The 18,103-nt window shown below is 35.7% G+C and overlaps 1 protein-coding gene across 11 annotated transcripts in view; it reads right to left on the minus strand.

Annotated features, from left to right (window-relative positions):
- The window catches only part of LINGO2 (leucine rich repeat and Ig domain containing 2), a 1,109,656-nt gene that overhangs the window by 277,501 nt on the left and 814,052 nt on the right, over positions 1 to 18,103 (minus strand). For all 11 annotated transcript variants that reach the window (XM_054689320.1, XM_054689315.1, XM_054689312.1 and 8 more), the window contains one exon: positions 5,609 to 5,767. The gene's annotated coding sequence lies outside the window, so the exon portion shown is untranslated. The remainder of the gene's footprint in view (positions 1 to 5,608; positions 5,768 to 18,103) is intronic.

The following is an 18,103-nucleotide window of genomic DNA, read 5'->3' on the forward strand; positions in this document are numbered from 1 at the left end:
TTGAATAGTTATCTGTCTATATTGCAGGGTTACTGATATAAAAGACCTATATTGGTCCTAATATTCAATTCTGGGGGGTAATATTATTATTTTATTACTACTGTAATGTTAGGTTCATTAGAAAGAGACATACTATAATTTGCTATCGGTTGTCCTTCCTGGCACATTTTGACAGAAGAGACAATAAAGTTTGGCAAAAGCAGTATCTTCATTCATTTCATGCTGAATCTTATCCTCAGAATGATTAATCCTTTATAATGAAATGTTTGCTGGGCTCACATGGAGATTTCCTACCACAGAGCCAAAAATCTCTTACACACATTTTGTCAGTTGCTAGCCTCGATGTCACTCCGTCCGTCACGTTAGTGCTACATTCCAACAACAGTGCAACCCTGAATCCCTGACTTGTGCAGTTGTCCACAGTCCAGTCGCAGAATGCTCTTCACCAAAGTCTGGTATCCTTTTATTCACCTTAGTTGATTCATTGTCCACCCCCTTCAGTTTTCTAGTCTACACAGTCTTCCCTCACATCTCAGCTGATGATCTAGATTCTGCCTTCACTGGGAAGACAGGGTTCACCCAAAACCAACAGTCTACAAAGTACTATCCAAAAATTCATGGAATTGTCTGATTTATTCCCATGCTGCTTCTAATACAGTTTAAGATAGCATGTTGTGAGATCAATTTTGACAGTTAATTTTCAAGTCTTATTTTACCATTTTAAATGTAGTTTTAATTCTAAATTTTCATTTCAAAATTAATAACAGTATTCTTATAAAATACATGTAACAAGGAAAGGTTAAAGGCATAATTATATGTACTGCTTGATTAATGTTAGGCTCTGAAGACAGTCTGTAAGAGTGTATATTAAAGCAGAATTTCCAAATTAGAGAATTATGTCAACAGATCAGACTGATTTGTTTGCTACTGTAAAATGAATGTTAACATTTCATTTAGTGGCTTTCAATGCATTTTATGGATATTAAAGACTATAATTTGGTATAAAAACTAATCTGGTGATCTTTGATTAGAAATAAAATGCTATTTTATTTATCTGAATATCAAGACACCAGTAATTGATTATGAACAATAATAGATTGTTAAATGGCATTATCTCAAAGTCACAACACTAACCACAATTCATAGGCCTGTAGTTTTCCTAAGAAAGAAGTTGTTGATATAAATAGATTAGATGATGATCTCCTCAAACAGCTTGAAGAAGACAAATGCTTACATAAGTAAATAATATATAATGTATAAGTAAATAATATATAATATATAAAAAGTAAATATTATACAATATATAATGCTTATATAAGTAAATAATAATAACAACAATAATAACTACTACCACCGCACCTTGGTCTCAAGAATATTACATTTTAGTGAATCGTGCTACATTCCCTTAGGAATGTATATATAGAGAGAAATTCTTAGATTATTTCCCCCAGACTATTTGAACTTCCTGAAAAACAGATGATTCAATCATACAAAATATACTGAATCTGGCGTACTACTGAGGAGTCTTACGACAATGGTAATTTTCAATAAAATAATTGGAGCGAATGTGATGCTGTAAGCTAGGAATTTCCTGTAGCAGAGGTGTTAATGTGCCCTGGCTCATTAGAGGATTGTGTCAAAGAAGGTTGGGCTGAGGTGCAATTTCATTTATTTTGTATCTTTTTCAGATTGTTACCCAGTTATTTTCCATTGCTCTAAAGCATTCCCTATTATTTTGACCAAGTGTGCATTGTGATAGAAAGGATGTGATACTTTCAGCAGAATTACTTAATTAGGTTTAAGTAAGCAGTATGTGCCAAGTAGGTAAGTTTGCTTTCTAGCCATAAAAATGTGCCTGTGCTGCATGCTGCATTCCCAAGGAGTGAAACACAGTGATTGATGTGATGATAAAACGATGAAGGGAAGGATAAAGCCTGAGAGATAAAAGTCTCAAAAGGGAAATAAAGTAGGGTAGCAGCTGCCCCCATCTTAATTGAAGCATAAATTTCAGGAACAGGATCTGAGGCTTAATTTCAAGCACATATTGAGAGAGAGTTTACTCTCTCTGTGTGTATGTGTGTGTACACCTGAGTGTGTGTGTGTGTGATGAGAAACACATAAGTTACATTCATTTTTCATTCTTTGTATGTAGGGTTTTCAAATCATTTTTTTAAAGGAAAAAGTCGCAAATGCAAAAGTTTATTGATTCTCACTGACAGCCATTCATGTAGTCAACATTTAAGAGAGACTAAGAGAATAGATGATGGGCAGGAAGTGTCTAGGCACTGGTGATGCAGCAGATAGGGACCATAAAATGTTTCTTTACACAAGGAACTGAATATTTTGTTTATGTTTTCTCTCTGTACATACCTTCTCTGCTCTCACTTCAGTCTCTGCCAGAATCATTCTTAAGTTAGATTTTATATTTATAGCCACCATAATTGTGCATGTAAAACAATTTAGTCTAGCCCTTACTTGTATGCCCAACTTTTGACATTTCTCCGCACACTCCAGTGTCAAAGTTTCCATTTTCTGAACATAATGTTTATTTTCAAACATATTTGTTTTTGCACTTGTTTTGCAAATATTTGCACTTATTTATTTTTGCATTATTTTTGCATAATGTTTATTTTTTTACTAGAAAGTACCCAGAACCTGGCATACATTCCCATCTATTTCCCATGTATTAAAATTCTCCCAACTTCTTAGCAGTGCGACGAATATGCTACTCAAGCCTCAAAGCCTTTTTAATACTCTTTTCAGTTTTAACAGTCCATCTTACTTGGCATATTAAAATCTTAGTTCATTTTGCTTGGAGTGGACTATTTATATGTCTTTACATGTTTACGTATATATACTTCATGACTGTGAACTCCTTGAAGACAGAGCAAGGAGGGTTGCTAATTTGTTTCTGACCTCATACTTCTTTATATGTAGTTGTCACTTAAAAAGAAAATGTTTGGAAAGCAAGTAAAAATGTAGCCAAAAAGTACTGAGATTCATATAAGACTTTTCGCCTACTTCACCAAGTTCTCAAGATTTTATTTGCAGACTTCAGAATAAGAATAGTTGCAGAGGAGAGAATGTTCATTGCTCTTTGCAGAGAGCAAGAGACACATTGCATACACAGGAGCTACTTCAGTATTTTTCATGAACCACCTTGGAGACTGCATATCCTATTACATGGGGACTGCTATTTTCAGAAGTGCTTTGAAAAATCTCACCTTTTATATCTTCTCTTTATAGCTTAATATTGCTCCTATGTACAACCATTCAGCAAACCTTTACTTTAAAAAAGAAAAAAAAATCCTTCTAAAGCTAAGGAACAGTGCAAATTTTCATGCCTTTGTTAAAATTTTCTGAGAAACAAAACTGGAAAACCTCGACACTCTTTCAATTTTATGAAGAAGTTAACATGCATGACCATAAAAGGTGCACTGTCATTCTTATAACAGAGACCAATTAATTTGAAACCAAATAAACTCTCAAACCATAATGGTTAAATTTCTGCTCATTATAAAGAATTAATATTTAACTGGAAAATATATGAATTCACTATCAAATATTTTATGTCCAGAGGGCCCTTCTAAGTCATATGTTTTCATATCCAGCAGTGGAATGAATAATCCCTGTACATTCCAATCAACAGGATTCACTTCAGATGACTGTGTGAAGAGAAGTTATGTTTCTTTATAACATTTGGATCAAAAATAGTTGTTCACTTCTTTCATATGTTGATTATTTATGTAGTTCAGAAAGATAAGGCATTCTAAAGAATAAAAACACACATCTCAAAAACAAGCAGTCATGAAAGTCTGGTAATGCAGGCGTTAAAGTCTCAGTGCTATCAAGCTATCGAAAGCCACTGCCACAAGAGTTCCATAGATTTTCCCCTCCAGACTCGCCCACTGCTGCCCCTCAGCAGAGTATTTCAGTAGATCTGCCCCACTCCATCTCTAGTGAATCCTCTTACCCCACCCCCTCACCTACACCCAGTTCTTGTATGCATAAGTAAATAAAATAAATCTTTAAAAAGACCTCTCATTTTCTGTGATAAGATAAATGCTAATAATTGCATTACTGCAAGATTATTTACCTTCAAAATAGATTTTTAACCCTCTCTTCTTTCTAAATATGGTATTTGAACATGAAACTTCAATTTTGTTGGAAATATTGAAATAAACACAATAAAGATGAAATTTATTTTGGGCCAAATAGTTTAAGACAAAAGATTAAGATTTTGAAGTCCATTATGAAACAAACATTCTTGCCATAATTATATCCTAGGTACTAATGTTATGAAGCATGGGACTAGATTGAGCTTTATTCCACAAATGCATCCTACATTCTGATGACCCTTTCATTTGCAGACTGGAAGAACTCTTCTAAATGTTGGTAACCTAGCAGGCTAGTTAACAGGACAAGTCATCACCACTAACTCAATTAATTCAATAGGGGTTTCTGTCATGAGTTTCTACATTGTATCCAACAAATGTGTAATTTGTGACTTTGAGTTTCCCATTTCCATGCTATCAATTTATATATTACATTTTAGAGTACTAGTTATTTATTAGCACTTTAAAGGTTCTCATTTACCTCCAAATAACCATAATAGGTTAAAGGTTCTTACTTACCTCCAAATAATCATATTAGGCTACAAGTTATTGACTGAGCTCCATTTACTTTATTTCCAGAAGGTGAAAAGCTGTATTTGTAAAAAAGACCCTAAAGAATTAAATGACTTAGAATAATTCCCTTCCATTGTTTGATAAATTAATGATTTTTCTAATATTTCATGTTTCTATAATGAACTGAAAAAAAATAATCTTGCTTTGGGTTGCATAAAATTCAAAGATATAAAAGCTTTTATGGCCTGAAAGTCAGAAGACAAGAATAACTTGTGGTTAAAATTGTTGATAACATGTCTAAATTACAAATAAATTATGAAAACAAGACTAAATTATGAGAGAAGAAAAAGCATTGATGAAAAAGGTAAAAAGATCTGACCAAACTATGGGAAATAGTTGAGAAGAGTTTTCATAGTATAGTATATAAAAGTAGAAGAAATAGTACTAGAATAAGACTAATTTAAAATTTAGTGACCCCGATAATTGTAATTGTGTCACCATTTTAAATAATACTTAGACAAACAGAGTTATTATACTTTCACATAAATAAAAGAGAATAATAGAGTAATCTAAATTGATGCAAACTTAAATAATACTTATAATATCATATGCTATGGACTGACATATTTTATATCATCTAAAATATAAATACTTAAAAGCAATACTTTCCTGCATCTTTAAAAGTACAACATTACAGTTGGAATAGTTAGCTAAAGAAGAAATCTATAGCTTGCAATTGGCTATTGCATTAAACTAGCAACCATAGTTTTCTGTATCTGCCTTATGTGTATTTTAAAATAACTACTCTCTCCTCTTGAGAAAAAGGAATTCAATTATTACTATATACAGTCTCCAGAATCCATTCTTCAACAACCTGTTCAGTGGACTTATAAAACAAATAGAAAGCTATACATTATTCAACAATCTTGGCAACACTTAGAGAAAGTGATAAACGATCAGCTGCCTCCCTCAAATCTTACCTGGTTTACTCTTTTTGAAAATCCAACCCTTGTTGTCTACCATGCAAAACTCTTGGCCACTGGGTGAAATCCAGACTGGATAGCTGATCATGATAATTCCAACATGTCATGGGCAGCCGCATCTCTCAGAGTCCCACAAGCCAACTGCTTGAAATGAACCTGCAATGAACAAGGTGTTTCTTCATTTTAATGGAAAAATAGTGAACCATGTCCTTGGTCGAAAAGGCATCACTAAATCAATAAAGGCATCATAAAGGAGTGTGAAGAGTTATAAATGCTTTTCAAGATGTTTTAATATCAAAATCAGAAGACTGAAGTTCATATACTAAAGAAGATGTTTTTGTATTGTGCATATTTCTCTCATTTTTGATCTATTTAAGCTTACAGAATAAATAAACATTATTCATATTAATACTCACACATTATACAATGTGTTTTTTCTCTCCTTCCATAGGTGACTGCTTGGATTACTAAGAGTACTTTTCTGACTTTACCCATAATATTCTCAGGACAACTAGATAATGAGTTTTAACAAGGCAACATCCCTCAGCAGCCACAGGAAAATCCACATCATGCTCTAGATCAAGAATCGTTTTTGTTGTAAGTTCTGACACTCTAGTCATTGTCAACATCCTTCATATAAAAATTGCAAAATCTCACGATAATGTGAGACACACTTTTGAGGGACATATGTGAGGTGCCACAAATTCAGCAGCCACCATTACCCACGTCAAGACAGTCTATAATACCGTAACCAACAGGAACATGTGGTCAGAGACTACACACAGAGTAATGTCCAGATCCCAGGAAAGTAAGTAGAAAACCAATTTGGTGACAATATTATAATGTCCATATGGTAAACATATTTGACTTACATTCAAGGGGAAAGAAAGCATATTTGACTTATGTCAAGGGGAAAGAAAGAGGAAAATCAACAATAGTTATTTTACTGATATCACTCAAATCACTGTCAATAGAAACACAAAGATATGAAAAGATTTGCTTATTTGTCCTCCCAGGGTAACTTTATTTTTTTTTTTTAAGATTTATTTATTCATGCATACAAGAACCAGGATACGGGCCAGATGTGTGGGAGGATGAGAAGATTCACCAGAGACAGAGCGGGGAACAGAACAGGCAGACTGACTGAAATACACTGTTGAGGGGAGCAGCAAGCGAGATAGGAGAGGTCTGCCACACCATATGGGTAGCTCCGTGGACGGCCAGGATGGAACCTGAGCTGCAGAGGCTGCGGACAGCTTCAACGCACCATGCTCAACTGCCTGCGCCACCAGGGAGGCCTCCAGGGTAACTTTAATAACTAGTAGATTACTTTTAGCTACAATAACTGTATTTACTCAAGCATATACAAAACAAATTTACTACTATAATTATTTCCTAAGCAGTACAACAGAAATGGTTAGAGGTTATGCTGAGTCTGGAGGGGAACTCATGTGAGTGATTATGTGCTTCAGATTCATACTCAAAGGTGTAGAAACTGATTTGAACTCAAATGCCACAACCTCTTGTCCCTGTGACCAGAGCTTCAAGTATTTCCAGAAGTCAATGTGGACACTTCCTTAAAATACACAGGTGAGATACCTTATTGTGCCATTTCAGCAAGAATGGTAAAATGGCAAGGGGTGGAAGGATACCACATACCTTGTACTAAAGTGCAAAAATTTGAAATACAGCCTTACAGAAGATACTTCTATACCTTATACAAAATGATCATTTTGAAATTCAAAACAGAGGAGTTATGCTGATGCTATTGATGACAAATACACACACACACACAGCTGAAATGTTCAAATCTATTGAACCAAGTTTTGATATTCTTTAAGCTAAAATTCTAGTCAACTTTGGATACATCCTGGGTTCCATTCATGCCAAAACTAAGTCTACTTCTTCCTGAATACTCTCTGAAAGAAATCAAATTGATTCTCTTCTAAAAATATATGTTTTCATGAGTGGTGACCCTTTTCAATTTCTTAGTTGCCCTGTGCGATACTGGTGGAAGTCATATACTGGAGGACCAAGGGACAGGAAGTGCTTATAAACACAATCTCCAAGCTCCTGGACAATTTTTAATTGAGGAATATTTGAACCCCACATGCTTTGCAAGCACACATCAGTGCCCTAGTGTGGCTTTTCTGATACTTTCTATAAATGAAAATAAGTAAATTGGCATAATTGCTTATTCCATTATGAATAAATAGCATTATAAATAAATGATGCTATTGGTCTCTCCTTTTAATTGGTTTTGTGTATTTTCTTATTTTGGGAGTGATGTTCTTTCACAGATCATTGATCACTGACTTATCTATTAACCCACATATTACTTCTACAAATTTAACTGAGCACCACAGTTGTGTCAGGCAGAGCACTAGGTGCTCAGATACAAAAAGAAAATATACATACTCTCCATAAAAATAAAAAAAATAGCTATTCTATTTTGATTTGTGGACATGTATTTGTAAACAGAAGTAACAAAATTAGAACAGCCAAAACAACAGAGCTGATTTTATAAGACATCCACTATACAACCAGAGCATAGGATTTTATGAAGTTTGTCAGTGAGTACAGTACTATATAGGCCAATGGCAAACTACAGTATAAAACAACTGGTTCATACAGTTGACTCATAAAAAGTTTTACTGGATGTGGTAACTTTTGCATCACACTTAAGTCCTTATCAGCCCTTTTAAGTGATTAGGTCAAACTGGTTCAAAACATCCAATCAACAAGGTTCATTAATAGTTCTAGCATCCAGCATAGAGTCTGTGTCTCCCAAATATGTGTATTAAACATAACACAAGGCTGAATTAAACATCACGAGCTAAAAGACCTTTTTTTTTTTTTGGGGAGGGGGCGGGTAGGTGAGGAAACACTATGGTCTAATGCAAGATACTGAACACAAGTTTTGTATTATCATCCATTTATTTTCTCAAAGAGGATATGTAGAATTAAATACATACACACATATATGGGGTGTGTGCATATGTGTATTCTGCTCAGAGAAGTCTATGAACCATTCATAAGAAATACTAATTCCATGACATCATTTGAAACTTCATTTGAAAACCAAAATTTATAATGAAAAGAAGGCTTAAAATAAATTTTCCTCTTCACTGTTTAAATAAGATATTGAATAGGAACATGAAAACAAAGGGTACAGACAATGCTTTAGAAACCATTCTTTTATTGCAACAACATGGATGGGACTTGAGGTGGTATGCTAAGCAAAATAATTCGGAGAGCAAAAGATATACTGCATGGTTTCACTTATATGTAGAATATAAAGGGGAAAAAAAAGCAAACAAACTAACAAAACACAACAACAACAACCCAAACTGGCAAAAAATGATGGTTAGCAGAGAAAGGGCAGGAAGGTGGAAACAATTATTGATGAGTGGACAAGGAATCTGGTTGTGGGGATGGTGTCCTCTGTACATTTATCAAGTGTAAATGCACTTGCATGAATTTTTTTTATGACCTTTATTTTTTAATTTTTTAAAATGAATCATTTTAAAATTGAGGTAATGTTGGTTTAAAGCACTGCATATGATTTAGGGGTATAGTTTCACCTCTCTTCAGAGGTGTGTTATCACCTCACGTCTACTATCAAAGCACAAATAATCTTCCAACATAGTCCACTGGAAACCTCCAGGTCTGGTAGCTTCAATTCTTTAGTCAAATTTACAACTCCTAAAACTTACTCTTAAAAATGAAGTGATTTTTACTAAAATAAATATGATTTCCAATTGGATTATTTTTTTCTGTTTTTCTATATTATATTTTTGGGGTCTCTGATTATCACTGGGGTGACTAGTTTGAAAATAAGTCTTTTTTATAAATAAATTATATTCTTATTTTTGTGAAACTTGCATTCTTTTAAAGATAAATACATTTCACTGAATGTAAATTATGCCTCAAAAATGCTGATTTTTTAAATTAAATTTTTGTATGTCCAAGAGGTTCTAAATAGAGCACTGGTATGCAGAACTCACTGACAAAATACTGCTATACATGAATAAAAACATGAAAAAAATTAAAATATGAAAAAAACTAGAAAAAATTCAAGTATTCACATATTCTATTTCCTGATTCTTGGTTTGGCCTTAAGTGCTTTGTTATTGAATTTTGGACTTCTTGTCTTTCTTTATGCACATCACTGTACCTTTAAGTTTCTCTTATTGCTTTGAAAAAAGCTTTCCAAAGGATTCCTTCAGCACTTAGGCACTTATTTCATAGGCTATCGATTTGTACTTGTTGATCTGTTGCTTTTTAAACTCTGTCTCTAGTTTATGCTTTATTTTCCCAGTGGAGGCATGTTGCCTTGCCTTCTGTGTAGCCTACAAAACTAGAAGGTGCTCAGTGCATTTGTTAAATGTCTGCTAGCTGCATTTTGTAAGTTTTGTATCTACCTTATTAATTTCCCTGCATAAACATTAAAATATAAACATCAATGATGCAGGAAAAGGTAGATTATCAATGATCAAAGTTACGAAGCTCTCTGCCTTAGAAATTTCAAATCTTTCCAATTTTATCAACGATATTAGTCAAAGAAGGGTGCCCCATTTTTCAGTTACAAAATTATTGCTGCTAAATTCCTTTATTCCCCTATGTTTAGTGAAATGGAAAAGTCACAGATTATTTCCAGCAGGCAGGGTTCATCAACTAAAAGTGGTAACTTCTATATCCCTGTTGCTATTTTATATGTAGACTCTCAAGTACCTTTCTCAAAAGCAATGCAAAAGTATTACAATAAAACTCATGAAAATAAGGATTGGAAGTTTAAGTCACATATCTCAGGATATAAAACATTTGGAAAATGTAGCTGGGATATGCAGTTAATTGATAAAGAGGAACTGTCAATTCTAAATTCCTATAAATTCAATTTGAGTGATTTGGTCAGTCATCTACAGGTTGATATTCTGAGTTTCTGAGAAATGAAGTGACATAACATAAGCCACTAGGATCACAGTAGGATCTGGATGAGTACCTAAAACCATGATGTTCCTGTCTTTTTAATATACCAGTCTCTTAGCAGCTTACTTGGCATGGTGTCCAAGCAACTTTATAGATTTACAGTTCACTTGATTTCAAAGAACCATGTGTTGGTTGGGTTTTATTTTAGAAAAAAATAAAAAGATCACAACTAAAAATATCAACAACAAAAAGAACCCCAGAATTTCTGAATATTTGACTTAAATGAATATTTTAATTTTCTGAAAGTAAAAGATGACATACTCTACTGTTCAATGTCTCTTTCAAGTCATTTTTCCCCAATTGGAGGTGGGGGAATACAGACACAAAGAGAAAATTATGTTGCTAGTTGTGCCAAAGTCTATGATTAGGTGAAAATATAAATAGCACATTGGTGTTTTGCTAATGACCCTTTGTTATATCTAGTAATTACAGGCTTGAAATAATCTTAGGAGGTATTCATTTAATATTTTCATTTCAGACGCATAGCAGGAAACCCCTTAAGTGACATAAAACAAAATCTAGGGCAATTTTATTGATATCTGAGAACCCAGTGCCAAATATTCAGACACAAACAATTCTCTGTGTTTCTACTCTTGCTCAAAAATGCCTACTTCCAGGGGCTCTCCTGGTGGCGAAGTGGTTGAGCACTGGGCTGCGAAGCTGCCTGCAGCCTCTGCAGCATCGGTTCTATCCCCGGCCATGCCCGCTGCTCCCCTCAGCAGTGTACTTCATCAGTCTGCCTGCTCTGCCCTCTGCTCTGACTCTGGTGAATTCTCTCACTCTCCTGCACTTCTGATTGTACCCAATTCTTGTATAAATAAATAAATCTTAAAAAAGGGCCTAATTCCAAATTTGACTATTACCTAAAGTCTTTGTCAATTAAAATAGCTCGTGCATCTATTTGCATTTTCATAAAGGGTCCAGTTAGTCACATTCCCCAATCTTCCACAAATAAAACACATCTCCATACATTTTCCTTCCTTTCCTTTTTCTTCCCTTATGCTCCCGTTCCTTCCTCTTTCTTATCTTCTTCCTTCCTTTCTTCCATCTTTCCTTCTAGGATTGCCCCCTTTCCTTCATTTTTGCCTTTTCATTTTTATATTCAGAAATCTATTAAATTCTAGGTAATGTGTTTAAGTGAGAAGAAGGCAGGTACAAAGATTCAGTTCCTGCTTAGGTTTTGGTAATAGTCTAACTTGATGGACTGAGAAGTGAGCAATATGTTACAGATGAAGAGTAAGGATCTAATAGGCATTGACTCCAGAATATATCCACAATAAGTAGAAAAATGATTCATAATTTGACTCCAGCTTGTTTCAGACTGATCTATTTAGAACTTGCAAGCAAAATTTAATTATCACCAGAAAGTTTCCTAATACCTCGTATATTAAAAATTTTGTATGGCTTAGAGAGTGACCTTTAAATTCTAGAGCTCATGAACAAATATCTTAGGGGCAGCTATATCACTGAAATATGAATACTACTTGGTTGACTATACCCATGAGGGCAACCAACAGTGAAATGAAGAAAGCAAGTTTAACCTCAGGACTTAGTAAACATTTAAACACTATTTTTCCAGAAAGAACACATCTATAAACTGATTTGGTAATTGACCACCATATGCAATCCTGCTTTATAGCTACTACACAGTCACCTACCACTGCAGTCTAGGTGATGGTCCCATTTATTTACAACAGCTAAGGGAACAACCCAAATGCCCAAAAATAGATGACTGGATCAAGAAGATGTGGTACATATACATAACGGAATATTACTCACAATCAAAAAAGATAAACTCATGCAATTTGCAGCAACATGGATGGAGCTGGAAGGGATCATGCTCAGCAAAATAAGCCAGAAAGAAAAAGAAAAATACCAGATGGTCTCACTCATAGCAGGGATTGAGAAAACTGAAATAAGGGACCAGGAAAAAGACTAATTATGATAAAGTAAAAATCAAAATCAACAAGCAACTACAAACCAGAGACACACTATGCAGGGGGGAGGAGGGAGTAGGATCAAAATAAGGGGGGTGGGAATTGTGTGGGGACTATAACCAAGATGAAAATGCATACATTGTGCAAAAATGAAAAATGATTTAAAATATATAGCATAAAATATGAAAATAAAAATTAAATAAAAAATAATGTGAATTCTTGAACTCTACCTCAAAATTAATCCCAAATTTGTATTGAGAATAAGATTCTGCAGAAAAAAGTTTATTTCCTGTTACACTTAGACACATGACAATGAAGAATTGAACTACGGGCCTCCCCAGTGGTGCAGCAGTTGAGCGCTGGGTTGCCAGGCTGCCCACAGCCTCTGCAGCAACAGTTCAATCCCTGGCTACTGAGCTAGGGTCCCACGTGGCATGCAGACCTCTCCTGCAGCCCGCTGAACCCCTCAGCAGTGTACTTCAGTCTGCCTGCTCTGCTCCCTGCTCTGGCTCTGGTGAATTCTCTCACCCTCATGTGCTTCTGACTGTACCCAGTGCTTGTGTGGATAAATAAATAAATCTTTAAAAAAAAAAAAAAGAATTGAACTACCATATAATCTAGCAACTCTATTTCTTGGTTATTTATTTCAAGCATATAAAAATACTAATACAAAAAGATTTATGCATCTCTATGTTTACAGTAGCATTATACATAATTGTCAAGACATGGACTCAAACTAAATGCCCATCAATAGAAGTCTGGGTAAAGAAGATTCAATGTGCTCAATGGAATACTATTCAGTTCCAAGAGAAGATGAAATCTTTCCTTTCGGTACAAAATGAATGAAACTTGCAGTGATCATGCCAAGCAAAAATAAATCAGAAAGTGACAGACAATTATGGAATAGCTTCGTTTCTCTGTAGAATATAAAGAAACAAAACAAACTAGTTATTTCTTCTTGAAGTATTGTCCCCTTGATCATAATGTAGTGACCATTGGGGTCTCTTTTTATCTTTTTAAGTTTGAAATCTGTTTTATCTGATATAAGTATAGCTGTTCCTGCTTTCTTTTTTGGTCCATTTGCTTGTAGGATTGTTTTCCATCCTTTGACTTTGAGCCTATTTTTATCTTTTGTAGCTAAATGTGTTTCCTGGAGACAGCAAAAAGTTGGGTTTTGTTTCTTAATCCAGGCTGCAACTCTGTGTCTTTTTATTGAAGAGTTTAGTCCATTTACATTTAGAGTTAATATTGATATGTTAGCATCTGTATCTGCCATTGTGTTTGTCTTTCCTTTGATTTTATTTATTTATTCTTTTAATAACTTTTTTTTTTTGTTTTTGTTTTTTTGGCCTTCTTTCATTGTTATTTGTCCCTCTGAGGTTCTGGCTTTAGGACTCCTTGTAGTATTTTTTGGAGTGAGGGTTTAGTTGTAATGAAATTCCGGAGTTTCTGTTTGTCTGGGAAGGTCCATATTCTTTCTTCAAAGAGGAAGGAGAGCTTTGCGGGATAGAGAATTCTTGGTTGGCATCTGTTTTCTTGGAGTCTGTTGACTATGTCCCTCCACTCTCTCCTTGCCCGTAGTGTTTCTTCGGAGAAGTCTGATGTCAGCCTGATTGGCTTTCCTTTGAATGTTATCTGTTTCTTCCCTCTTGCCAGCTTCATTATTTTTTCCTTGTCCTGGATTCTTGGGAGCTTTACTATTATGTGTCTTGCTGTATTTTTCCTTTCGTCGTGGAAGTTTGGTGTTCTTCTTGCTTCTTGTATATCAATTTTCAGCTCCTTCTTCACATTTGGGAAGTTCTCTTCAATTATCTCTTTGAATATTTTCTCTGTTCCTACATCTCTCGCCTCTCCTTCTGGTATTCCTATAACTCTTATATTTCCTTTCCTCATGGAGTCAGATAGTTCCCGAAGTCTTTCTTCGTTCTTTTTCCTTCGTACTTCTCTTTCCTTTTCTGTTTTGGTTCTTTTTATTTCTGTGTCTTCACGAGTACTTATTCGTTCTTCCATTTCATCTATTCTGCTTTCATTGCTTTTCCCAGAATTCTTTAGTTCTTCCATTAATTCTTTGATCTCCTGCATTTCTTTTACTTCCCTCTTTAGGGACTCAATTTCATTCTTCTGACCATTGTTTTCCCTCTCTAGGGACTCAATTGCATTCTTCTGATCGTTGATTATTTTTCCCTTATCATTGTTTTCCTTTATGACTTCTGTCAGTTTTTTAATCACGGCAATTTTAAATTCTCTTTCTGGAAGGCTCAGAAGTTCTTCCAAGTTACTGTCGTTGCAATCTGGGGGCTGCTTTTCTTTTTGTGGTGTGCTTTTTCCCTGGGGAGTTGCTAGGTTGCGTGTGGTTCTTCTCCTCCCTACTGTCTGTTTTCTAATTTGCCGTATGCGTTGGGACACTGTGTAGTTGGGACTGGCCGGCATCTTGGGTGAGCTTCTCTGCTCTCCTCTGGTTCCTCCAGGAGTCATCTGTCAGTTTCAAGCAGTCTTTACTGGAGAAAGGTCCCTGTTCTAAAATGAGGATGTGGGGAAACACTCCCCTGTGCGCCTGGTCTGCTCCAGCGGTGGGTTCCTGCTCCCCCTCTGGGCTTGGACTGCAGGCCAGATGGGGTCTGGCGTGGGCGAACTTCCCCCGCTCACCTCTGGCTCCTGAGGAAGCCTTCTGCAGGTAGTCTTTACTAAAGAAATGTCCCTGTTCTAAGATGGTGATGTGGGACACACTCCCTGCACGTCCGGTCTCAGGCACACTCTTCTGCGTGCCTGGTCTGCCCCGGCTGTGGGTGCTCGCTCCCCCTGTGGGCTCAGACTACTGGTCGGAAGGGGCCCGGCGTGGGCTAACTCCCCAGCTGGCCACTGGCTCCTCTAGGCGCCTCTGCTGGCTTCAAGTCTCTAGGTGGCGCCAGAGATCTCTCCTGGAGCCGTTGGGGAGCTGATTTTCCACCCCGTGGGACAGGGAACAGAGCGGGAATGGTAGGGTAAACCTCAACGGCTTTGGGGTGCTGTGTCTGCCTTGTGCCCCAACGTATTGGGGAACCCACGCCCCTAATTTCGTGTCCCGGGTGTCAGTTCCAAAGCCCTCATAGAACAATTATTGATGAAATTCATATGGAATCACAAAAAACCCAGAATAGCCAAAGCTCTCCTGAAAAAAAAAGAAGGGAATGGAGGCATCACACTCCCAGACTTCAAACTCTACTACAAAGCCATAATCATCAAAACTGCATGGTATTGGAACAAGAACAGACATACAGACCAATGGAATCGAATAGAAAATCCAGAAATAAACCCACAGATTTATGGTCAACTAATCTTTGACAAAGGAGCAAAGACTATGCATTGGAGCAAAGAAAGTTTGTTCAATAAATGGTGCTGGGAAAACTGGGTCACTACATGCAAAAGAATGAAGCTTGACCACTACCTCACACCATACACAAAAATCAACTCAAAATGGATTAAAGAACTAGACATAAGACCTGAAACCATAAAATATATAGAAGGAAATATAGGCGAAACACTATGTGATTTGCACATCAAAGACATCTTTACAGACACATCACCCAAAGCAGTGATAGTGAAGGCAAAGATAAACAGCTGGGACTACATCAAATTAAAGAGTTTCTGCACAGCAAAAGAGACAATAACAAAAACAAAGAGAAACCCCACCAACTGGGAGAACATTTTTGCACCCAACACTAATGATAAAGGACTGATCACAAAAATCTGCAAAGAGCTGATGAGACTCAACAACAACAAAGAAAATAATCCAGTCAAAAAATGGGCAGAAGAGCTAAAAAGAAACTTCTCTGAAGAGGAAATGCAAATGGCCAACAGGCATATGAAAAAATGTTCAACATCACTTGTAATCAGGGAAATGCAAATCAAAACTACCATGAGATACCATCTTACACCAGTGAGAATGGCACATATTAAAAAAACTAGCAACAACAAATGTTGGCGAGGGTGTGGAGAAAAAGGAACTCTTCTGCACTGTTGGTGGGAGTGCAAACTGGTCCAACCACTGTGGAGAGCTGTGTGGAGATTTCTGGACCTACTAAACATAGAGCTTCCATATGATCCAGCAATTCCACTCCTAGGTATTTACCCAAAGGACACAGAAACATCAATTCCAAAGAGCACCTGCACCCCTATGTTTATAGCAGCACTGTTTACAATAGCTAAGCTTTGGAAACAGCCCAAATGCCCAAAAATAGATGACTGGATCAAGAAGATGTGGTACATATATACCATGGAATATTACTCAGCATTCAAAAAAGATAAACACATGCAATTTGCAGCAACATGGATGACACTGGAAGGGATCATGCTCAGCGAAATAAGCCAGAAAGAAAAAGAAAAATACCGGATGGTCTCACTCATAGCAGGAATCTAGAAAACTTAAATAAGGGACCAGGAAAACGAATAACTATAAGAAAGTGAAAATCAAAATCAACAAAAAACTACGAACCAGAGACACTTTTAAGGGGGCGGGGGTGGGAGGGGAGAGATTGGGGTCAGAATGGGGGGGCTGCAATTGTATGGGAATATAAAAATAAAATTTATTATTAAAAAAAAAATCTTAACCCAAATGCCCCCAAATAGGTGACTCGACCAAGAAAATGTGGTATATATACATAATGGAATATTACTCAGCAATCAAAAAAGATAAACTCACGCCATTTGCAGCAACATGGATGGAGCGGGAAGGGATCATGCTCAGCGAAATAAGCCAGAAAGAAAAAGAAAAATACCGGATGGTCGCACTCATAGCAGGAATTTAGAAAACCTAAATAAGGGACCAGGAAAAAGACTAATTATAATAAAGAAAAAATCAAAATCAACAAGCAATTATAATCCAGAGACACACTTGGGGGGGGCAGGGATTAGGGTTAATATAAGGGGAGGGTGGGAATTGTATGGGGAATATAATCAAGATGAAAATGCATACATTGTACAAAAATGAAAAATGATGTAAGAATTATATAAAATTAAAAAAAATTAAAAATCAAAAAAAATCAAAAAAAATTAAAAAAAAATAAAAAACCTATGTTGTAAAAAACAAAACAAAACAAAACAAAAAAAAAAACTAGTAATGAAACTCCACAAAAATAAACCTTAGACTTGACAACAAAATGATGTTAGCAGAGGGGAATTAGAAGGGGAGTAGGGGGAAGTGATGGCAGTGGTCAATTTGATAGTGACTAGACCTAGATTTGATAGTTACAAGATCTTTGGTTGTGGGTACAGTGTCTTATGTGCATTCATTGAGGTGTAACGATATACAGTTTGGTAAACTAATGGTAAATCAATAAGAAAATAACATTTAAAAAGAACACTGTTCTAGAATAAAGCCTCATTTTGACATTTGTCAAAAATTTTCCTACAATTTTTTTTATTTTTCTTTCAATTTCATGTAAATAAAATGATTCAACCGTGAATTTCACAAATTGAGAAGTTCCCTTCAATATGCTTCCCCTTCAAATATTTATAAATTCATTTTAATGTTCAAAAAGTTTCATGCTCTGTATCACATTTTTTTAAATATAGCTTTAATTTTTTGATC

The sequence above is a fragment of the Talpa occidentalis genome, unplaced genomic scaffold, assembly GCF_014898055.3.
Source record: "Talpa occidentalis isolate TD23 unplaced genomic scaffold, MPIMG_talOcc4v2.1 talOcc4.7, whole genome shotgun sequence".
In the NCBI taxonomy this organism is placed as follows: domain Eukaryota; kingdom Metazoa; phylum Chordata; class Mammalia; order Eulipotyphla; family Talpidae; genus Talpa; species Talpa occidentalis.